Below are 20,118 nucleotides of genomic sequence, written 5' to 3'. Positions count from 1 at the left end.
AGTTGTCCATAGTTAGATATACAAAAATAAATTAATATATATTATCTTGAATCAATCCACAACCCAGTGTATACACGTATCAGACTAGATCACAACTCAAAGTATATATATTTTTGGAATCAACCTCAACCCTGTATAGCTAACTCAAACATTACTGCATATAGAGTGTCTATAGTTGTTCCAAATAATATATATACATGGGTCGATATGATATGTCAAAACATTTGCATACGTGTCTATGGTATCCCAAGATTACGTAATATATTAGAATACATGTATAATACAATATAAGTTAGCTAGGATATGATTTGTATAGAATTCTTACAATAATTCCCGTAGCTACAACAATAAAAAAATATCCAATCTTGTTTTAGGATAACGATCTTGTTAAATGTTGTTAACCTATTGTTTATTATATCTAAAGAGATGTTAAATTATTACATTATCATGATATTATGATATATTAATATATCTTAGTATGATATATATACAGTTAAATGTTGTTACAACGATTATCGTTACATATATGTCTCGTTTCGAAATCATTAAGTTAGTAGTCTTGTTTTTACATATGTAGTTCATTGTTAATACACTTAATGAAATGTTTACTTATCATTTATCATGATTAAACATAGTGTAAGAATATCTTAATATGATTCATATGTATTTAGTAAGACGTTGTTATAACGATAATCGTTATATATATCGTTTCGAGTTTCTTAATTCAATAAACTCAATTTTATGTATATAACTCATTGTTAAAATACCTAAAGAGATAGTTACTTATCATAATATCATGTTAACTATATATATAATCATATATATGTCATCATATAGTTTTTACAAGTTTTAACGTTCGTGAATCACCGGTCAACTTGGGTGGTCAATTGTCTATATGAAACCTATTTCAATTAATCAAGTCTTAATAAGTTTGATTGCTTAACATGTTGGAAACACTTAATCATGTAGATAATAATTTCATTTAATATATATAAACATGGAAAAGTTCGGTTCACTACAATTATTGCTATTTTTTTTGAACGAAATTATGATGATGATTACATTTGCTTTCTTGACCTTTTGGTCAAAAATCCAAAGACAAGATAACCCCACTTGTTAATGACTTATGAGCTGTCTTTTTGGAATTTCTTTTTGGAGTTATGTAACAAAGCATAATTCGGACGAGTAGCTCACATAAATATTTTTGGCTTACTAAACTGTTAATATGTTGGGCCACCATAAATCCATAAGTAAATTGTTTAACTTATTGGGCCGTGACTCTAATTGTACTGGGCCGAAATCCAACTCATTTTTCCATTGGGCCGAATTCCCTAGCTTGTTGGGCAGTGATCTAGATTGCTATTGGGCCGTGATCCTGTAGTGTATTGGGCCGTGACGAATATAAGGGTTAAATAAAAGCGTTGGGTGACTATGATTAGAAATTTGGATAGCTCAGGTGGTTAAGGATGTTTTCGGGTTAGCGGGACGTCGCGGGTTCAAACCCGGACTTGGGCATTTTTTTAGATCTACTTCTTTGAGGTAGCATTACTATTACCTTTATTATTATTATTATTATTATTATTATTATTATTATTATTATTATTATTATTATTATTATTATTATTATTATTATTATTATTATTATTATTATTATTATTATTATTATTATTATTAAACATGTTAATACTACAAATACATTTATATTAAGAAGTTAATAAAAAGATGATATAGTAAAGATTATGTGAAAAGATTTCAAATATATTAATACATGTACGATTATGAATGTGATTATGAAAAGTTATAATTAAAAGCTTAGGAATTAAAAACGAAGATTTTTATGATTATGATGATGATTATTATTATTATTATTATTATTATTATTATTATTATTATTATTATTATTATTATTATTATTATTATTATTATTATTATTATTATTATTGTCATTATTATTATTATTATTATTATTATTATTATTATTATTATTATTATTATTATTATTATTATTATCATTATTATCATTATTATCATTATTAGAATTAATATTAATATTATTAGTATTATCATTATTATTAATATTAACATTATTATTATCACTTTTATCATTATAATTATATAGTATCATTATTGTTATTATAATTATTAATTTCACAATCACATTACTCATATAAAAATATATTCAAAATACATAACCTAAGAATTATTATTAGTATCATTATTATTAATTACTAGTATTATTATTATTATTCCTATTATCGTTATCAATAAAATTATTACTATAGTTACTAGTATTATTATTGACATTATATCACTAAAATTATTATTTTCATTACTAATAATAATATTAATATCATTAGTAGAATTATCATTAATATGAAAACAATAAAATTTATTATTATTTTCTTTAATTAGTATCATTTTTATAATTATTAATAATAATATTATTATTATTATTATTATTATTATTATTATTATTATTATTATCATCATCATTAACAATATTATTACTATTATTAGTATTATCATTATTAATAAAGTTATTATTATTAGTAACTCACTAATATCAAAATTATCATTTTTAAACAAATAAATAATTTTGTATATAAAATGTATTTAGTACATATACTATAACTATATTAATATTTCATATAACTATATATATTAACATTATCTAGATAAATAATTACATGTAACAAACTACTAATTTTCATACATAATAATAATACATGTATATATATGGATATATATAATAATATAACTAAATGAATAAATATTAATCATTTTAAAATATATATATATATATATATATATATATATATATATATACAAAATAAATAAATATAACATATAATTTAAGATATAATAAAAGTATACGTTTTTAAATGGAATTTAAAATAAATCCTATATAACTACAAATATATATATATATAAATAATATATATTAACAAATAAAATTATGTGATTTCCATTATATGTTTTAATATATATACAAATGATATAGGTTCGTGAATCCAAGTCCAACCCTACACTTGTTCAATGACGTCATATGTATTTTTACTACGAAATACAGTATAGTGAGTTTCATTTGCTCCCTTTTTAAATGCTTTTGCAATATATATTTTTGCGACTGAGAATACATGCGCTGTTTTTTTAAATGTTTTACGAAATAGACACAAGTAATTGAAACTACATTCTATGGTTGGATTATCGAATCGAATATGCCCCTTTTTAGCTTGGTAACCTAAGAATTAGGGAAATGGCCCCTAATTGACGCGAATCCTAAAGATAGATCTATGGACCTTGACACGTCCTATTCGGGTTACTTATGCTTTAGTACTTCGATTATCATGTCTGATGAGAGTCCCGGAATGATGGGGATATTCTATATGCATCCTGTTAGTTCGGTTATCAAGTGTTCACCATATGAATGATTTTTATCTCTATGCAGTTTGCGAAATGCCTGATATGAGATGTATATTTATGAGAAATGGAAATGAAAATCTTGTGGTCTATTAAAATTATAGAAATGATTGATTACGATAAACTAATGAACTCACCAGCCTTTTGGTTGACACTTGAAAGCATGTTTATTCTCAGGTATTAAAGAAATCTTCCGCTGTGCATTTGCTCATTTTAAAGATATTACTTGGAGTCATTCATGGCATATTTCAAAAGACGTTGCATTCGAGTCGTTGAGTTCATCAAGAATATTATTAAGTCATTTATAGTTGGATATATTATGAAATGGTATGCATGCCGTCAACTTTCGATGTGATGAAAGTTGTCTTTTAAAAACGAATGCAATGTTTGTAAAATGTATCATTTAGAGGTCAAATACCTCGCGATGTAATCATTGGCTTAAGTCTCTCCGAAAACCCATTATATTTGTTCATTAAAACCCTATCATATACTTATCCGCATCTTATAACGAGAGTTGCCATATCAATTACCGAGAATTAGCAATCAGTATTTCAAATCTCGCAGCATTTCTACATCAACAGTTATATGTATACATATAACATTTATCTCTTAGATTTATGATTTTCCATTCTGAAATTCTGAAAAGCACCCAGTCTACGAATCAATACTCGGAATGTTGAAAATGCTGATGAAGCAGCAAAAACTTTAAACGACCTGAACAGTTAAAAGTTTGATGATAAAGAATAGTATATTGGCAAAGCTTAGAAATGTTGAAACTGGAAAACGGATTGAGCAAACTATGAAGGAGGATGTGGACAAATCACAAGGAATAAATCTGCCTTCAAAGAATCTAAATGATTCAGTATCTATTGAAGTCATTAACGAATATCTTGTTCCCGACTCTAAACCTTTACGGACAAATCTTCTTCATCATCCTTCGATATTAAAAATTCTAAGATATCATCGTATCTTTCGTTATAAATATCTTCCATATTTCTGAAGATATTTTCATAACTACTCTTATCTGAAATCATTTATCTCTTCGCGATATCAGTGTTACATCAGAACGGAAACTGTTTTAGTTTCTAAATTAAGAAACTTTCAAGTTTAAAGTATGAATGTTTTTGAAGTAGTGATGGGAGCTGAAGCATGAGTTACTATAATATAATGACACTTGATCAACGTGATTATATTACAGTAAGTCATGCTGAGTTTCTAATGGAACGTGATGATTTACAGATCATAACGCCATCATGTGTCATGTTACACGACTCTTACATTCTATCTAATATATAAACATATCAAGAACATAATTTCTTGATAATTCTATCTTTTCTCTTGAAGTCTGGTAATTTAACCAGTCAAGATCGTGCTATTACAGTCTCTCTCTTAGAACATTAGTCATGTTCATTCGAAACTTCATACCTACGAATTCTGGACCATTATTCGCTTGACTTAAAGTTGAGAATAGAAAAACAAAAGTATGGAACTCCAAAATATAAAAGAAATGAAGAGGGTGAATTTATATAGAAATATCAGACAGAACAATGGAGACAGATCATTGCATTTAATGAAGTAGGATCCTAAATTTCCTTAATTACCGAAGAATTAAATCTTATTACGAAGATTTCCTCTAAATTTCTTAAATTCCGGGAATCAACCGTGACTACGTCAAAAGATATGACGAAACTTTATTTATTCATTTCACTCTTTTGTAATAGCTTCACTCGTACTCTTCACAAAATCAAATTGTTTTATCTATCTTACTTGATGATGATAAAACTCTAATTTTCAGCTTGTATGTGTCATGAAAACATACTTATTGTCATCCATGACCATCCCACTCAAATTTCGGGATGAAATTTCTTTAACAGGTAGGTACTGTGACGATCCAGAAATTTTCGACCAAATTTAAACTTTATCTTTATATAATTCCGACACGATAAGTAAAGACTGTTATGTTGAGTCTCAAAATTTTTGGAACTATGTTCATGTATTCAATTACCCTCCGACAATTCCCGACGATTCACAAACCATTATGTGTAAATAAATATATAAATAAATAAATAAATAAATATATATATATATATATATATATATATATATATATACATATTATTATAAATTAAAATATTATATGAGTTAATTAATTATGTAAATAAAATAATATATGATATTAAAATAAATCTATACATATATATATATATATATATATATATATATATATATATATATATATATATATATATATATATATATATATATATATATATATATATATATATATATATATATATATATATATATATATATATATATATATATATATATATGTAAGGTATATTGAATGTATATTTATATGGTTTTGAATTTATTTAATAAACGAAAATAGCACTCGTTTGTGAGTCGATCGATATTAAGCAAGTTAAATTCAAACTTATATAATTTTAAAATAAACGGTGATCCGAAAATGAGTTCTATAAATTTTAGGCTTACTAAAAATGTATTTAGGATCTAGTTATTAAATTTTAACACTTTTTATATATTATCAGAATTGAGAGGGACAGTTGATGTAATTTTTATTTAATAAATTAATGATCGAATTTTATACCATAATGACCAAAATAAATAAATATAGTTAATTTAAAAATTTGGGATTTTTAGGAACACTTTTCTATATTAACTGTTTAGCAATGAACACGATATACTCCTCGGGCTAAAAGTGTCGGTAGAGTGCATACAAAAAAAGAGGCTGCCATTCTATAGTAAACACGTTTAATTTTCAATTCAATGAATTAACTATATTATATTTAATTATGTTACAGTTTCCTTGTTGCCATCTCACTATCTAATCTATATTACAATCTAATATATATGTACACAATATAAGCAAACACAGATCATCACCACTCTTTGATCTTCTCTGGTAGTCGAGACCCAACCAAGGTCACCATCATTTCTACACAAAATCGCCACCACAACTCCAACATCATTAAACCAAAAATCACTTGTTACTTGTTACCACCGATAATACATGTTGTTCACTAACTTGTTCGATCTAAACCAAAACCACCTAGTAACCACCACGACACCATTATAACTGAAACACTTTTATACTTTCTTTTTGTGTTTTAGTTCGAACCACATAGAGATCATCTTGTACATCTACTTGTTTCTTTTCTTCTTTTCTTATGACTTCCGGCAACCCACCTCCGGTCATTATCGTTTCCATTGTTAATACAAGACGACACCATCATCATCTTAGAACAATTCATGAGACCATCATCGAAAAGCCTACATCAACCATCACTACAAAACTCACAAAATCTCCTACCTGCTAATTCGAACGGCTGTTGCATACCCTCGAACACCACCTTCACAAAATCTGTCTCTATATTTATATATACATGAACGTATAGATTATATACGTATACATATGAAACTAAACACTCATATCATAATAACCTATAACTGCCACCCCTTCTTTTCTTTTGATTCACTCGAACCACCTTGAACTACACCCACCATTGAAACCACAACCTTAACACCTTTGACAACCATCACCATTACTCGATTCCTGTTTTACAACTCAAACAACCACGAAACCCGTCACCGTAACCCACCATGAGAACTACCACTTATTGTGGTCACCACTGCTACACTGTATTCGGTTTTCTGTTAACTGCTACCACCTTCCAACACCATCAAACACCTCAAAATCCTCACCTGTTGAAGCTGTCTTTGGCCACCACAAATCACCACAATTTGCTATTATTCTCGTGTCTATTTCAACTGAAAAACATCACCATCATCATGGTTTCTTACTGCTATTACACGTTTCTATTTTCATTTGTTGCAACCGTAAAACAAGCACCACAACACCATCCTCCTCACACCACGACCACCACTTTGTGTTTTTTTCGATTTCCTTTCACCTTCCACCCCCTCACCACCAATACCATCTTCAATCTTCTAACACCATCATAAACTACCACCCATTTAGTCATCATAAACGCCATCCATGAAAACCACCATCTCCATCAACCTTTTAATTATTATTGCTGCAATACGCTGTCCTTTTCAACCATTAAACCGCCACGCAAGTTCACTATTATTGCTATTTTTTTTGAACGAAATTATGATGATGATTACACGTTGCTTTCTTGATCTTTTGGTCGAAAATCCAAAGACAAGATAACCCCACTTGTTAGTGACTTATGAGCTGTCTTTTTGGAATTTCTTTTTGGAGTTGTGTAACAAAGCATAATTCGGACGAGCAGCTCACATATATATTTTTGGCTTACTAAACTGTTAATATGTTGGGCCACCATAAATCAATAACTAAATTGTTTAACTTATTGGGCCGTGACTCTAATTATACTGGGCCGAAATCCAACTCATTTTTCCATTGGGCGAATTCCCTAGCTTGTTGGGCCGTGATCTAGATTGTTGTTGGGCCGTGATCCTGTAGTGTATTGGGCCATGACGAATATAAGGGTTAAATAAAAGTGTTGGGTGACTATGATTAGAAAAATTGGATAGCTCAGGTGGTTAAGGATATTTTCGGGTTAGCGGGGCGTCGCGGGTTCAAACCCGGACTTGGGCATTTTTTTAGAGCTACTTCTTTGAGGTAGCATTACTATTACCTTTATTATTATTATTATTATTATTATTATTATTATTATTATTATTATTATTATTATTATTATTATTATTATTATTAATATTATTATTATTATTTTTGAACATGTTAATACTATAAACACATTTATATTAAGAAGTTAATAAAAATATGATATAGTAAAGATTATGTGAAAATATTTCAAATATATTAATACACGTACGATTAGGAATGTGATTATGAACTAGAATTTTGGGAAGTTATAATTAAAAGCTTAGGAATTAAAAACGAAGATTTTTATGACTATTAATATTATAATTATTATTATTATTATTATTATTATTATTATTATTATTATTATTATTATTATTATTATTATTATTATTATTATTATTATTATTATTATCATTATTATTAGAATTAATATTAATATTATTAGCATTATCATTATTATTAGTATTAACATTATTATTATTATTATCACTTTTATCATTATAATTATATAGTATCATTATTTTTATTATAATTATTAATTTCACAATCACATTACTCATATAAAAATATATTCAAAATACATAACCTAACTATATTAATATTTTATATATAAAATGAATATATTTGATAATGAAATATATAAGTTATTATTTACATCACTAATAATAATATATGTATTTGTTTGATTACCATTATATGTGTTAATATATATAAATAATATAGGTTCGTGAATCCAAGGCCAACCATGCATTGTTCAGTATCGTCGTATGAATATTTTTAATACAAAATATTGTATATGTGAGTTCATTTGATTCCCTTTTACTCTTTATATTTTTAGGACTGAGAATACATGAGCTGTTTTTATAACTGTTTTACTAAATGCTTTGAGATATATTTTTGAACTGAGAATACATGAACTGTTTATTATAAATGTTTGAAGAAATAGACACAAATATTCAAAACTACATTCTATGATTGTTGATGCATTTTATGCAAGTCCCTAGACATCTACCCACATCCATTGCAGGTGCAACAGTTTACAAGATACCATGATCGCTCGTTATTATCCTATCTGTGTTTATATGTGGTTACAGGTATTACAAGAACGCGATAAGGATGTTTGACTATGTTAGACTAAGTCAGACGTACGAGTGAAGCATCACTCGTACGGCTGACAGGCTCATACGCACGGTTGATGCTGAGCTAAGTCACAATTATAACCTAAATGAGAAGACACGAGTGAGTGATCAACCGTACGATCGATGAGGCCAACTCGTACGAGTGATGGATGACACGTACGGTTGAGTCAACAGCTGAGGTATATAAAGGTTTATGTTCTTCATTTTAGGTTAAGCCTCTCTCACACACAATCACTCAGATCTGATTCACCTGATCCGATTCTCTCTCAACCCAAATCACTCCAAGTAGTGAATAATAGCTCTAGGCATTAATCTAATCACAATCCTTGTTGTGGTTTGACTAATTTAATCCCAAAAAGCTTCCTATATTCACTTTGATTGGTTTGATTCACTAATTCCGCCATTGTGTGAATTAAACCTGTTGATCTCAAAGTTCCTAGTCATGTTTCATCAATGATAGAATTATTTGGATTCAGAGGTTTGATTTCCATAAAGATTGTATTATCGACCATTGGTGAGATGATTTTGTCATTGCACGCACGCATTAGCTCCCGAAATGGTTCGATTTTGTAGTTAGTAACGGAGAGATGATTTTGTCATTGCACGCACGCATTAGCTCCTGTTTTAGCTACCATCGGCGAGATGATTTTGCATTGCACGCACGCATTAGCTCCCGATGTATTGTATTATATTGTATTCGACTTTGTAGTTAGTAATGGAGAGATGATTTTGTCATTGCACGCACGCATTAGCTCCCGTTTTAGCTACTCTCGGAGAGATGATTTTGCATTGCACGCACGCATTAGCTCCCGTTGTAAAATTGTATTGTATTAACTTCCACGGTGAGATGATTTTGCATTGCACGCACGCGTTAGCTACCGTTGGTGAGTTGTTTGAAAGGTTCCAGTGTTCTTCATATGAATGATTTTACAGCAGGAGTAGACCTGCACAGATTGTTTTTTAAATATGAGTATCTTGTGGTCTATTATATAATTAGAAATGATTGATTATGATAAACTAATGAACTCACCAAACTTTTGGTTGACATTTTAAAGCATGTTTATTCTCAGGTATTAAAGAAATCTTCCGCTGTACATTAGCTCATTTTAAGGATATTACTTGGAGTCATTCATGGCATATTTCAAAAGACATTGCATTCGAGTCGTTGAGTTCATCAAGATTATTATTAAGTCAATTATAGTTGGATGTAATATGAAATGGTATGCATGTCGTCAATTTTCGATGTAAAAAAAGTTTGTCTTTTAAAAACGAATGCAATGTTTGTAAAATATATCATATAGAGGTCAAATACCTCGCGATGTAACCAAATGTAATGTATTCGTCCAGATGGATTAAGACGGGTCATTAAGTCATAGAGCCGATATTGCATGTCATGAAAAGTCTATTCGTGTGAAGACCCCAAGTGGGGGAGAGTTATTTATTCATCGTGAAAAACGGCGAAGACTTGTGCCATTATGCACTTATGCACAGGCACGTCATTTCCTTAGTAGTGGTGGCATGGCTTTTCTTGCCCATGTGGTTGATATTCGTGAACAGCCACCATCCATTCGTAAAATTCTGGTGGTTAATGAATTCGAAGACGTTTTTTCGGATGAGTTACCGGGTGTTCCGGTGGAAAGACAAGTTAAATTTCACATTGAGTTGGTTCCGGGGGCTACCCCCATTGCTAAGACTCCTTATCATTTAGTGCCAACGAAAATGCAAGAGTGGTAAAATTAAACCCAAGAGTTGATTGAAAAGGGTTTTATCCTACCGAGCGCCTCGCCATGGGGTGCTCCAATTTTATTCGTGAAGAAGAAGGATGGTAGTATGCGGATCTGCATTGATTATCAGGAGTTGAACAAAGTGACAATCAAGAATCGTTATCCATTTCCTCGGATTGACGATCTGTTTGACCAACTCCAAGGGGAGATGTATTTTTCTAAAATTGACTTAAGGTCCAGCTATCACCAAATGTGGGTCCGTGAGGAAGATATTGAGAAAACAGCTTTTCGAACTCGTTACGAGCATTTTGAATTTGTAGTAATGCCTTTTGGTCTTACGAATGCACCGGCGGCATTCATGGATCTTATGAACCGAGTGTGCCAACCTATGTTGGACAAGTCGGTAATTGTGTTCATTGACGACATACTTGTCTATTCGAAGGGCATGAAGGAACAAGAACATCATTTGCGTGAAGTGTTGAAGACGTTGCGGAAGGAGAAGTTGTATGCTAAATTCTCTAAGTGTGAATTTTGTCTAAGGGAGGTACAATTCCTTGGCCATATTGTGAACAAAGAAGGCGGAAGGAGAAGTTGTATGCTAAATTCTCGAAGTGTGAATTTTGGCTAAGGGAGGTGCAATTCCTTGGCCATATTGTGAACAAAGACAGTAAGAGTTGGGGACAACCGACTACACCTACGGAAATCCGAAGTTTTCTCGAATTGGTCGGTTATTATCGTCGGTTTATCCAAGACTTTTCTAAGATTGCTTCTCCGCTAACTTAGTTGATAAGGAAGAACGCGAGATTTAATTGGGAAAATGAGCAAGAGATTGCTTTCCAATTGTTGAAGGAGAAGTTGTGTCAAGCTTTGGTTTTGGTGTTACCGGAAGGAGTAGAAGATATGACAGTTTATTGTGATGCCTCGTTAAATGGGCTCGGGTGTGTTCTAATGTAACGGGGTAAAGTCATTGCTTATGCGTCCCGACAATTGAAGGAACACGAAAAGAGATACCTGACTCATGATCTTGAATTGGCCGCGGTGGTACATGCGTTGAAAATTTGGCACCACTATTTGTATGGTGTCAAGTGTGCGATTTATTCGGATCACAAGAGTTTAATGTGATGACCCGGGAATTTCCGACCAAATTTAAACTTGAATCTTATTTGATTTCGATACGATCAGCAAAGTCTGTAATATTAAGTCTCGAAATTTTTGAACTGTTTTATGAAATCAAGTGACCTTGACTATTACCGACGATTCATGAACCTTTGAATTCTAAATATAAATGTATATATATAAATGATTATATATGTAAATAACTACATATAATAAATGAGATATATTAATGAACTATTTTGTGGTTAAAGATAATTTAAAACAACTAAAACTTGTTATTTTAAATATATAAAGTATATTGAAAATAAATGAATTCGAATATAATTTGTCAACGTTAACAAAGTATTTAATGTATAATTTTATACCATGAGATTATTTGTTCAATATATATATAGTTAATACATTTATTTACTAGATATTTAAAACATAATTAAATGTGTAGTTGTTGAAGTATCTATATATATATATATATATATATATATATATATATATATATATATATATATATATATATATATATATATATATATATATATATATATATATATATATATATATATACACATACATACAAATGATTGGAGTACATATGTAACATCCTCAATCAGGCCGAGCTGTAAGATTACTAAATTGCCCTTAAGTTGGTGTTGTGTTATTATATGTTTTTATTTTTATTTAATATTTACTATTAAATAATAATGTGATTAGGACCAGTTTGTGACAAGGGTCACAGAACAGGTTTATTTATTTAATTTGGACTTAATTTGGGCTGCCAAATGATGTACGAAAGACATCAGATAACTGATAAATACCCGTGTGTTGCACAGTGTAGGAATTTAACCCAATTAAGTGACTAGTGTGCTGGTTCCTTTCTCATTTTCCAGACTCTTCCACACACTCCCGTTCTTCATCTCCCTCACCTACCAAACCCTAATCCTTGATTCTTGTTTTAGAGCTCAAATCATTTACATTTTCGTGTTCCTTGTGATTTACTGATTCTATCAAGGTAAGAATCACAAGTTTTCATGCTTTAATCTTTGAGAAAATTGAGTTTTTGTGTTAGTTTTTACAAAGTGAGTAATTTGGGTCAAAGTGGTTAAATTTGATGTTGTTTGAGTCCAAATCTTGTGGGTTTATGTTTCTTAATGTATAGTGTCTTCGATTTGGTCAGTTTTGAGGTCATAAACGAGCTCTAGAGCAAGAATTGGTCGATTTTGGGTGAAACCCATCACTTTGTCTTTAGCTTCTGCAGATGAACACGGTCGGCCGAGTGTCTCCTGACACTCTACTGACTGACTCGACCATCGACCGAGTGAGTAAGACCCACGGCTGAATGTGTCTGTGAGAGGCCATCGACCGAGTGACTAGACACTCAGCCGAGTGAGTGAAGATAGTCGGCCGACTGTCTCTGATAGTTGACCGAGTGTCTTGGGCAGTGAATATTTTACCAAGTGCTAATTTTTAGCCGCTATGCTGCCCGTTTGTATTTTGGTGATCATGATGTAAATTTTGAAAGTGCATAAGCGTTAAGAAAAAAATTTTAGCGGACACTTTTTCTGACAAATTTCTGTATTGTGTTATTTGGGGTTAACGGACAGAAACTAACTTGTGTATATGTTTTTCTCAGGAGAAAAGGAGAAAGAGAAGGTTCAGTGATTAGATAGCTGAATACCTTCTCGTTTGCTGGTAATTGGTGAGTGGGACTAACTGGAGAATATAGTATATAGAAGCATGTTATATTATGATTGCCATGCTTGTTAGATATACTTATTGTTGTGGTTAGTTAGTTTTTGTGATGACTGCATGTTAGTTGATGCTTGTCTGCTGGAGCCCAGTGCGTCCCTATTGTATGGTAGCCTCGGTAGGAGAGATCAACCTGCGGGTTGGGTTCCTTTGTGGTAGCCTAGACAGCCGTGGTGTATATATATGTGAACGACGCGTTCGTCGCGTGTGGATTATGTATATACATACGGTGGTGGAGGAACTTCTGGTAAGCCCCAGTCCAATCAGCTGGTGGTTAATGGTTTGGCCGAGCCGCCAGAGTCTCTGTAGATGGCACTTGGGTGATGTTTGTGTGCTAGACTATGTGACATGATTAGTATAACAGTTATGTATGCTATGGCATGTAGTTAGTCGTACTCACTTAGCTTCGTGCTAATTCCCCTCCATCTCCTCCCTGCAGGTTGATAGCTTTTGTAGATAGAGCTTTTGGGAGAAGACGGGCATGGTGATGTTATGTTTGACTATGAAGAAACTCTGATGTGTCTTTTCCGTTAAAACTGATTTTGTTATAATGTCACGTGACACCAGTTGTATTAGTTTAATATTAACTGTCAAGTGATTTGAATATGTAATTAAATATGTTTATGTTATTGCAATGGTTTATTTAATATTAATGCTTCCGCCCCGTATATAAAAAAAAAAATCAGTGGTGTCACAACATAATTATTGATTGTATGTATATATATATATATATATATATATATATATATATATATATATATATATATATATATATATATATATATATATATATATATTAAATATTCAATGTATGATATTATATATTATGATATTACATAACTAATAAAAAGTAATATTAATATATGTAAATACAAGTTAAAATATAGTTATTACACTAATAATTCTATGACTACTTTCATTAATATTAAAAATCAGTATTACTAATATATATATATATATATATATATATATATATATATATATATATATATATATATATATATATATATATATATATATATATATATATATATAAATTGTTATAATATTATTATTACTAATATTATTATTATCATTAAAAATATTAGTATTATTATAATTAACATTATTATTATTGTTAGTGATATTATTGTTATAAATCATATAGATATTATTATTATCAATAATATTATTATTATTAGTATTATATTATTATAAATTGCTATTATTATTATTTATAAGATAAAGAGTATTATTATTATTATAAATATATTTATTAAGTAATAAAGATTAATTACATTACATAGATAATATATATAAAGATATATGGAAACTTAAATGCAAATATATATATAAGAACACATATGTAAATACAATTATATATTATATATATATATATATATATATATATATATGGATTCAAAGATCTATAAGCGTAATTTTTTTTAACATCTGTTATATTTTTTATTTACTTATTTCTTTTGTCTGCTTCCTATTGTTTCTTCTGATTTAGTTTTTGTCGACCAATTGTGTACAACAAAGCATACCCGTGATTTAACAGATACTTCAATTATCAGTTCAATTTATATATTTACATTGCTGCAATCACGAATGAAAAACATATATTTTTTTTAAACCTAAAAAACGTTCCCTGTCCTTGTTCATTTAATCAATACCTCAGATACAAATCGAATTTCAATATGTAATTAAACAGTCTTGTTAGAAATCTTCCAAGAAAACTTCCTGCAAAATATTAGCTTCCAACTCTTCATAACGAATCCAAATTTTACGGTCAAAGTTTTTGAATGAAAAGTCAAACATTATGTTCATCGAGAAATTCGGGTTCGTCCTAATGTTTCAGACTCAATTGATTGTTCGTAATGTTTCTATAGATCATTTACTATCAACTTCATGTTTTAACTATAAGCTATAACAACCTAGAATTCAAAATCACCATTTAAGTTCTTTATTAATTTTTTTTTAAAAACCGAACAGCGACTGTAATTTTTTTTATTTATTTTTTTTCCCTTTCGCGTCTGTTATTTGATATCACAGTTAGGAGTTGTTGATTCAAAGCTACGTTAAATAACAATTGATGTTACGAATTGATTTGGGGTCAAATTGTCCGATTCCTTGAAGAAGAAGAAGAAGAAGATGATGATGAAGTAGAAAAACGAGTTAAATAGCTATAGGTTGGTTAGAATATCAAAAAAACAGACTTGGTTTGATGGTTGAGAGTGTTGCGGGTTAGCAGGAGGTCTTGGGTTCGAGACCCGACTGAGGCATTATTTTTTATATATTTCCGAATATTTGAGGTAGTTATTATTCCCTTTAAATTTATTACAATTATTATTATTATTATTATTATTATTATTATTATTTTTATTATTATTATTATTATTATTATTATTATTATTATTATTATTATTATTATTATTATTGTTATTGTTATTATTGTTATATTTGTTATTATTATTATTATTATTATTATTATTATTATTATTATTATTATTGTGTTAAGCTATAAATTTATATGAAAAGAAAAATAATTAGAGAAGAATATAGTTAATGACAATGATGAATTAAAAGTAATAATTATTATATTATTGTTAAGACTTAAACATGGAAATATATGTATAAATAATAAGTATTATGATAAGATAATTCGAAGATGCAAGTTATGATGATTTATATAGTTATATGAAAGAATCACATGAATATATATATATATATATATATATATATATATATATATATATATATATATATATATATATATATATATGTATATATATATATATATATATATATATATATATATATGTATATATATATATATATGTATATATATATATATGTATATATATATATATATATATATATATATATATATATTTAGATTTATATATATATAATACATAAAGGATTAAAATTTAACATAAATATTAATGAGGACTTAATTAATGATTACTGTTTAATATATTCAATAACTTTAAAACGAAAATGTTACTTCAATAGGAATTGTATATATTGTATATATATATATTAAAAGTACAAATAATATTATCATTAGTATTATAAGTATTACTAGAAATATAAATTTTACCATTTTAGTATTAACATCATTATTAGGAGTATGATTAATATTATTATTATTATGAAAAATAATACGATTTACTTTCATAAATATTAGCATTATTATCATTTTATAAGTATTGGAGTTATTATCATTAACATAAGTATTATTAATAGGATTATTATTATTAGTATTATCTACATTACAAATTATTATAATTATAATCAAATACAACTTTTATTCACTATTATTAATATTATATATTATCATGTATATAAAATATACTTAAAAGTAACATTACATATAGGTATGAATTAATTATATTAACGATCTTTATATAAATGCCCAAATGTAACAAATTAGGTATATTTTAAAACTAAATAAATAATAATCATTTTAAATATATATACAAATCAAATAACTAGTATATAAAGTTATAGTATATGAAATTGTTCGATTACGATTAGATGCATTAATGAATATACAAATGATATAGGTTCGTGAATCCGAGGCCAACCCTGCATTGTTCAATGTCGTCATATGTATTTTTACTACAAGATACATTACAGTGAGTTTCATTTGCTCCCTTTTTAAATGCTTTTGCAATATATATTTTTGGGACTGAGAATACATGCGCTGCTTTTATAACTGTTTTACGAAATAGACACAAGTAATCAAAACTACATTATATGGTTGAATGATCGAAGCCTAATATTGTGATGGCCCCGTCAAAACACTTAACGGCTCCGTCACTTGGTCCCACAGCTTGATCGAACTTAAATGAATTTAACAAACGACATTGCATTCTTTTATTTCAAAAGTTTCCCAAAAAGGAAAGCATACCAAAATATGTAGTTTAAAAGTAACTCAACATATTAATAATCCAAAGTTGACACAAAAACTTTGTCAACAACCCACAAGTATTAATTATTCAAAAACCGAACGCAAGCCAAAGTTTCATAAATTGTTTCATAAAAATCTGCCCAAATGCATGCAGACTCTTCTAAATACAGCGGAAGCATCACATAAACTCAAGTACCTGTGAAAACATGCGAGTAAACTGTCAACACAAAGGTTGAGTGAATTATAGGTTTAAATAATTGAATAAACTTTAGACCACAAGATTTAAAAATGTTAGAAAACATTAAACATTATTCCATTATCAATGAGCCACCTGGTAACCACTTAACCCTTTATTTACCCTTGCCAAACACAAAAAAAATATACACTGGACAGTGTATCTACAACAAAATACGAAGTACTAAACATTCCGATTATAAATTGCTAGCGCGACTAGCTCGAAATGGGGTTGTCAAACCCGATAGATCTATCCGTAGGATTCGCGTTCACCGGTAGAAACCAATTATTACAGTTACCAGACTAGGGAATATTTTTGTCCAACTCACAATGAATAATTTAAATTTAATTGTCACTTGTGTCTAAACGTGAAATAAAATGCATGTAATCACATCCCAAAAATATACTTTGAAAAGTATGTAAAAACGGGACTATAACTCACCTTAATAGTAATGAAGTAACCAACACAATTAAGCGAACATCAAATGTAGTACAGTGATCAGGAATGATCACAACGCCGACCTATAAATAAAGCAGGTCAATATAAATAACTAACTTAGGTCAAGTCTTAGTATGATAGCTATTGTACAAGTTGCAAGTAGTCATAGAACAATACTCAATATGCATCGGTTTGATCAGAACAGCTTACGGACACACACTTTCTATTTTTAGAAAGTTTCTATTTTTAGCAGGTTTCCATTTTTGGAAAGTTTCTATTTTTGGAAAGTTTCTATTTTTGGAAAGTTTCTATTTTTGGAAAGTTTCCAAATTTAGAAAGTTGCTATTTTAGGAAAGTTTATAAGTTAGGAAATTTTCCTTAATTAGAAAGTCAACAAAAGTCAACTGAAAGTCAAAGTCAACTGAAAGTCAATTCAAAAGTCAACCTTGGTCAAACATAGTCAACGTTAATTTTAAAAGTGTAAGTTATAGTAATAATATAAGTTATAACGTTTATTAAAGTTAAATATGTCTAATTATGTCATAACATAAGTTTTATTAAATTAAAATGAATTATTAAAGTTAATATAAGTTTAAATGATATAATTAATATAACATAAGTATTTAATTAATTAATTAAATATTAGTCATAATGTAAGTATTATTAATTAATAATAAATTTTAAATCATATCATAAGTATTATTAATTAATAATGAATTATTAATCATATCACAAGTTTCTAATTATAATTATTAAATCATAAGTATTTAATAATTAAATTATAATTAAATAATAACTAAGTCTTATAATAATTAAATAATTATTTAATCTTTATTATAAGTCTTATTATAATAATCTCATAATATAAGTTTAATACTTATCATAAGTATTTTTCATTAATAATGAAGTATTATTAATCATATGTTTAATTAAAATGTTAATTAAATCATAAGTATTAATTAAATGATATAATAAATATATATCATAAGTTGTACGCATAAGTAATTAAATTATAATGAAATCCATTATTTATATCCTAAGTTTAATAATTAATCAAAAGTTTTAAATCAAAAGTTCATCGGGTCGTATCCTGAGCCCCGGGTGTCGGTTTTCGGCGAGCCTTACATATATCTCCGCCTAAGCAAACCACCCGACACTTTGGTACACTCAAGAACACCCCAAGAACAGTCCACAAGTCGTGATGTACAGCCAACACACTACTTGCAACTTCAATTCAATCAAAAACGTGTTTTGGACGTAACGGGTGACTCGTGGCTCGGATTGAGATGACCCGAACATGAAAGTTCGCCCCACCATCAGTCCTAACACACTAACACACCCTAAAGTCACAAAATATGGTCACAAAGTCGGACCAAACCTGGTTCATACCAAGATCACATTCAATCTTAACAAAATACCACTTTGATCATAACTAGGGTTCCGGGAATCGAAACGACATGAATTCGGTGTCTAAAATTAATGTCTTGATGAGAGGAACTCATTTATATACTTTATATTAACTTTTATATCAGTTATAAAGTCAGAAACACACGAAAAAGCTGCTGTCCAAATTATATCAAACCGAAAACATATGTAAACGAGCAATTCTACGCATACAATCAACATTACAACGACTAATAATCATCATACTATTAATAAATCATCAAAATACAGAAAAGTAAGGAAAAATTAAAAGTTCTAGGGTTAGGGTTTATACCCTAATCAAGAAACGAGAAGTATAATCGCGTAGAGAACGGAACGAGGAACGCGTTGATGTATAACAATCCTTG

This window comes from Rutidosis leptorrhynchoides, chromosome 9, assembly GCF_046630445.1.
Source record: "Rutidosis leptorrhynchoides isolate AG116_Rl617_1_P2 chromosome 9, CSIRO_AGI_Rlap_v1, whole genome shotgun sequence".
NCBI classification, from domain to species: Eukaryota; Viridiplantae; Streptophyta; class Magnoliopsida; order Asterales; family Asteraceae; genus Rutidosis; species Rutidosis leptorrhynchoides.
The sequence above is the reverse complement of the archived record's forward strand: the minus strand, read 5'-3'. Positions refer to the sequence as shown.